The sequence below is a fragment of the Python bivittatus genome, unplaced genomic scaffold (genome assembly GCF_059951505.1).
Source record: "Python bivittatus isolate LINGU-HERP-01145 unplaced genomic scaffold, Pbiv_v1 ctg000280_np1212, whole genome shotgun sequence".
NCBI lineage: Eukaryota > Metazoa > Chordata > Lepidosauria > Squamata > Pythonidae > Python > Python bivittatus.
The window spans coordinates 1,641,609-1,647,608 of NW_028277066.1; the positions used below are offsets into that span (position 1 = coordinate 1,641,609).

The 6,000-nt window shown below is 42.7% G+C and overlaps 1 protein-coding gene across 1 annotated transcript in view; it reads right to left on the reverse strand.

The window, feature by feature from the left end:
* The window catches only part of HSPB8 (heat shock protein family B (small) member 8), a 28,576-nt gene extending 28,074 nt beyond the window's left edge, over nt 1-502 (reverse strand). Inside the window, exon 1 of the mRNA XM_088143226.1 lies at nt 345-502. The gene's annotated coding sequence lies outside the window, so the exon portion shown is untranslated. The remainder of the gene's footprint in view (nt 1-344) is intronic.
* Nucleotides 503-6,000: the final 5,498 nt, after the last annotated feature.

Consider the following 6,000-nt stretch of genomic DNA (forward strand, 5'->3'; position numbering starts at 1 on the left):
GATGACACAGAAAGGTCCTTTGGCCTGGTAGAAGAGAGGACTAAAAGACAGACTGGAGTCCCCACCCCATCAGTGTGCCCATGCTTGCCAAGCCAAACTTCAGCCTGTACACTGTAGTGGGTGAAACAGCCCCTAGCCAGCCTGTGAAGACCGAGGCCCCAACCCACTTGTTTGTTTAAGGAATACAAACACCAAGGTGCTGTGTGCTGCCATAAACTCAGTCGATGGAAAGTTAAGCTTCAAAGCACCCCCCCCCCCACTGCAGAGGTGAGCCTGTCCTTTCCCTGAGCCCCATATCACAACCCCCTTCCCCCTCTGGGCGGGCAAAGTTCGCCCTCTCTTACCCACAACGTTTGACAGCCAAGAAGCTCCAAGGGACGTCCGGTGTTTCAAGCAGATCCGGGGAATGGCAGTTTGAGCTTTGAGTCAGACAAACAGAAAAAGAATCTTTCAGCAGGAGAGAGCGAGGGAGAGAGATTAAAAGACACACACCACACACACACACACACACACACTCCTCTTTGCAGTGTCCTCAGCTTCTCTGGGCAGACAGTCCCTGCAAGCAACGTTCTCTGCGGACAGGGGTGGAGCAGGGCACCCAGCCAGCTTGCTGTTACTTGAAGACCCAGGAGCCATTTGGATTTCTTGCAACTGAAAATGGCCTGGCTGGAAGCCAGCTCTGGGACAGGAGAGGTCTGCAGTTCCTCCACAACGGATGATCCTGATGTTCAGAGGCCAGAGAAATCTCATTCCACCCAGCCCACAACCTGCTTCTGTTGCAGGAGCAGCTGACAGCAACAGACTCAAGAAAAAAGAGAAGACATGAGCAGGGTTGGGGTGTGTCTGTGTGCCATTCTTCTTAATCCCAGATACTTTCCAGTGCAAGGCTGTTTTGTTTAAAAGCTGGGTCTCTAATCAGCTTTCTCTTGTGGCTTAGTGGCGATGGAGTTTCTGCAAATGAATGTCTGTAAGGTTTTTTTTTTTAAAATAATGCACGCTTTATAGGCTGCATTCTTTTGATTTACTGAAAAACAGCACATTTTATAGCACTGCATATTGGACAAACCCAGCCACCATGCTTTGTAAATAATACCTTATTCGTGTTCAGCATGTTGTGTAAACCTGGCCAATCCGGGTTTCTTCAATTAGCCATGATGACACCAAGGCTGGTTTAGCATGAACATAGCCAATGGCTTTTGAAGGTAGCCCTGTTTTTCTCAAACTGGTGACTGACAGATTTTTTGGATTAGAGTTCACACATGTTGGCTGGAAACATTGAGAGTCACAGTATCGTATGGATACCAGGTTGAAAAAGTTGGCAATAGCTAATCTCTAGGTCATTTCCCCACTAGTGACTGATAGCATTTTCTAGAGTTCTCCAACTGCCCTTCTGTCAAAATTACAATTACAGACTTTATATTACTGCAGTGCTGGCTGGGTGATGCTATGAAGATGCTGAAGGTCGCTGATGGGAAATGAACAGAAAGGTTGCAGTTCTTGAGACAAGAATCTTAGAATTCCAGAATTGTGGAGTTGGGAGGGACCATGAAGCTCACCTAGTCCAATCTTTTGCAATGTGCAGGAAAACCAGTTACAACTTTCTCAAAAGAGCACTGTCAAGTCTCTTCATGAAAATCTCCAGAGACAGAGAACCCACAGCCTTCACAGATAGACTGTTCCACTGTTCTACAGATCTTACCTTCAAGATGTTTTTCCTTATATTTGAGGAGCTGCAACATACACTTCTTATTTCTGGTCCTAGTTTCTGTAGCAATGGACAATGGTTTTTGACCATCTTCTTTATAGCTTCCCTTTATATACCTGAAGATATCTTACAAGACTCCGTGTTGGAACTGAACATCTCAAGTTCCTTCACCCTGTCCTCAAAGGACATGTCCTCAACAAGTCTGTGGATCATCTTGGTTGCCCTCCTCCAAATCTGTCCTAATCTGTCAATAACTTTCTGGAAATGTGCCTGGGAGCATAAAAGTATTCCAGGTGTGGTCTCACCAGGGCAGAATAGGGGCGAATAAGGACCTCACATATCTTTGATGTAATGCTTGTTCTAATGCAGGGCAAAATTCCATTATTATTATTATTATTATTATTATTATTATTATTATTATTTCATCAGCCTTTGAGTTGAATTGAGAGAGATTCCTCTGGTGTGTGAGGAATGCATGTTTATGATTCAAACCATTCCCTGGTGGCCATCCAAGACATGAGCAAAATAGCCTCTTCTGCTCTGATCCCTCACAAAAACCTTAGAGATGATGATACCAGAAAGACAGTCTTGGTTTGAGAAAGGTGGCCTCTTCTTACGTTCTTCTTTTGCTCATTGACAAATAATCTCATCAGTTGGTGTGGTTTCCCTGATAGGCTGGGGAGAGGTGGGTTAAAAATCCTTTAAGAAGCCCAGGACAACATTTAAAAATGGGTAATTGTCATCTATGATCTTCTAGTGTAAATGGAACATGGAAAGAGATCTATGGGACCACATGCAACAATATGCGAGGCATGAAGAAAAGGGGCAAGACTTCGATCACTTGGCTGCAGTCATCATCTAGACTTTTTTGACTACAGACCCCCACAGATGACCCCTAGATAGCCATTCTTTTGGCCCTGGAAGGCCAATGCCCTTCTCCCCATCCTGGTCATTTCAGAATTAACACACTCATTATTCAAGTCCATAACTGAACTGGTTCATAACTATTCTAACTATAGTTGAAATTCAGGATAGTGATGGTGGCAGGAAATAGTGAGAAATAATAAGAGTGAAAGCCATATATCTAATTGTTAATTGTCTTCTAATGGGACACATAGCTCATTTAAATAACAGGGTAATTGACTTGCAAAATCGAGGGTCCCATCATTCATTCATTGCTCTTTACTCAAAGGATGACAATGAACAGCAAGGCTGTGGAGTGGATACAGGTGTGCTTAGCCCAATGTTTCTCAACCTTGGCAACTTTAAGATGAGTGGATTTCAACGCCCAGAATTCCCCAGCCAGCCATGCTGGTTGGGGGATTCTGGGCATTGAAGTCCACTCATCTTAAAGTTGCCAAGGTTGAGAAACACTAGCTTAGCCTGACCAAGAATTCTCATACAAGCAACTAGGAATTTATGGCAGATGACACAGCATTGGCAACATCAGGACCATGGAGAGCTCTTCACAGGAGTTTTCCAAGCTGGGCCAACTTTTGGAAAGAAAACTGTTGTTCCAGCCCATATCAGTGCTCAATAGAGGTCTTAAATAACATGGGAAGGCCATCTCTACACCGCTGCTTGCTTCCCACTTTAGAATAAAAGCCCTATCTGGGAAAGTTCAGAAACCATGAGAAGTCCAGAAAGATGTTTTCTGAATCTGAGTGCCCTTATACCAAAGAGGTTCTTGAGGAGTACCTCTGAATCTAGATATCCTGGGTCTCATGTTACCTCTAAATCTTCTTCAGAATCTTGCTGGGTTCCTTGCAGTTGGCCCTGTAATACCAGGGAAAGGCTGCTTTTGGTCATCCCTTTCCCCCCAAAACCTTGATTGGTCCCCCCCTTGAGAAGAATGAGAAGCATAACATGTTTCTATCTGCCTCTGCCCCACAGATCAAATCTTCTCTTTTCAAGAGTAGTTGTGTAGTCCTGTTATGTATCAGGAATAGCAATGATGCTATCCAGCACAAATGTAAAGAGATGTTGCATCAGTAAAAGCTACCTTTTGACCAAGCAGTTATAAAGTAGTGTTGCTGCTCCACCACCTTTTCTTGCTTTGGCATTAGGGACCTGTCACACAGCATGCTTCCTTCTCCTGAATAGGGATCAGAAAGTTTTGAAAGGCTGCCCAGAAGGACACAGACATGCTGTCACCATTTTTCTGAGATTGATTCCAGACAGTATGGAGAGAAAGCTGAATCTTCCATCCCCAGGACCTCCTCAAGCATGTAACTGTCCTGGGAAGACCTATTAGCACCCTCCATCTCCTCTTAATGTCTGCAGAGTAGAGCAGCTTTCCCAACCTGGAAGCTGTTCAGATATGTAGTCTTCAGCTCCAAAGTTCCCCAGCCAACATAACCATTGCTGGGATTTTGGGAATTGAAATCCATAGGGTGCAAAGAATAAACCCTTCCCCCTCTTCTGGCATCTCATCCAATTCTTGATGATTATTCTGGGATGTAGCAAGGGGAAGCATTGGATTCATAAAGTTTCCCTTCCTTTCTCAACTGCTTACTCCCTTCTCCAGTTAATCTGTTCTATGAAGAGACAAAACCTACTATTTTTTTTAAATAAATTTTTTATTTTTTACAACAAACACAAACAAACAATAGCATAAAAAACATAAAAAACCATCTTCCATTTTAAACCGTGTGTCAGCCAGTTACCAATCATTTGTGCCATCCTTTCATAGTCTTCACTCATCATTTATACAGAGAGACAAAACCTACTATTAATGGATCAAAATCAATGGCTTGTATGCCTTCAGAAGCTTCCTTCCTTCCTTCCTTCCTTCCTTCCTTCCTTCCTTCCTTCCTTCCTTCCTTCCTTCCTTCCTTCCTTCCTTCCTTCCTTCCTTCCTTCCTTCTCCTCCTCCTCCTCCTCCTCCTCCTCGCCAAATTTGTTATCTTATCATATTAAAGCTACAGTCACTTACACATTTCTGAGTAGACTTCCATAAGCTTCCATAATATGACTATTATTTAGAATTATGTTTATTGTATTTAATCAGCATACTACCCATTGCTGAAAATAATAACACATTTCAAATTGGAACATTTGGTTCCCAATATGCATTCCAGAGGCCATTTCATTTATTTCAAATTAATCAGATATGCCGACTGAAGATATCTACCTGGATCCATCTAGGATTAAGCCATCATAAATTTGTTCCTTGTTATGGTATCACATAACTTTGCTGTTCATCAATCAAAGCTCTCAAATTTTACCTTGCAGCTTAAATGGCTGACTTGAATGCAAATTCTTCTTCTACCTGCAGATCTCAAATGTATCTTAAATCTTCTTCTTCTTTTTTTAAAGACAATCCTACTTTTTGAAATGCATGGAAGTGTATCAAGTCTCAGCTAATATCTTTTGCATTAGCCTCAATTTCTCCAAAAATCCAGTTCATCAGAAACCTTTAAAAAATAAAGATTCCCTTGAACTGAATCTGATTCCTAGGATTTACATCAGCAGCTTCATCCAGTTCTTTGACATGATTTGTCACTGCCTCCTGTAAGGATGTTTTTTGACCTCGCAGACTGATCTATAGCCCTGGGACTTTCTAGTGGTCTCCCCTCCAAGGACTAACCAAATCTGACAAAGCTTGGCTTTTCTGAAATCAACGAAGTTCTGTCATAAAGAACTTTTAGGCTTAAAGCCATAAAATGAAGCTAGTGAAAATGAGTCTGCCTCTGACTAGAACATGATCATGATTTATTTCCCTGGAACATCATCGTCGTCATCACCATCATCATCATCATCTTGGTGCCTTCAAGTCAGTGTTGACTCCTAGCAGCTGCCTGGACCAGTCCCTATAGTTTTCTTGGCAAGGTTTTTTGGAAGTGGTTTGCCCAGGCCTTCGTCTTCCTAGGGCTGAGAGAGAGGGACTGGCCCAAGGTCACCCAGCTGGCTTCGTGCCTAGGCAGGACTAGAACTCATGGTCTTCCAGTTTCTTGCCTGCTGCCTTAACCACTACACCAATCTGATTCTTTAGTTGCATTATGTGACTATTATATGTACAAAGACGTATGAGCTGGCCTAACAGAAGATACCACCTGGTCACCTGGTGCCTTAACCACTACAGCAAATTGCCTCCTGAGCATTAAAATAGGAGGATGAAAAATATATTCATATCTAGAGGAAAGTTCTGCACTTCTTTGGGGGATAGGATAGGGCAAGAGAGATATAAAACTCATTGTCATAGGATAGAAAGAGTACTGACACCTTTGAACTTTGGGGTTGGAGAAGACTCCTGAGAATACCATGGATCATCAAAAAAAATCAAACCAGAGTTC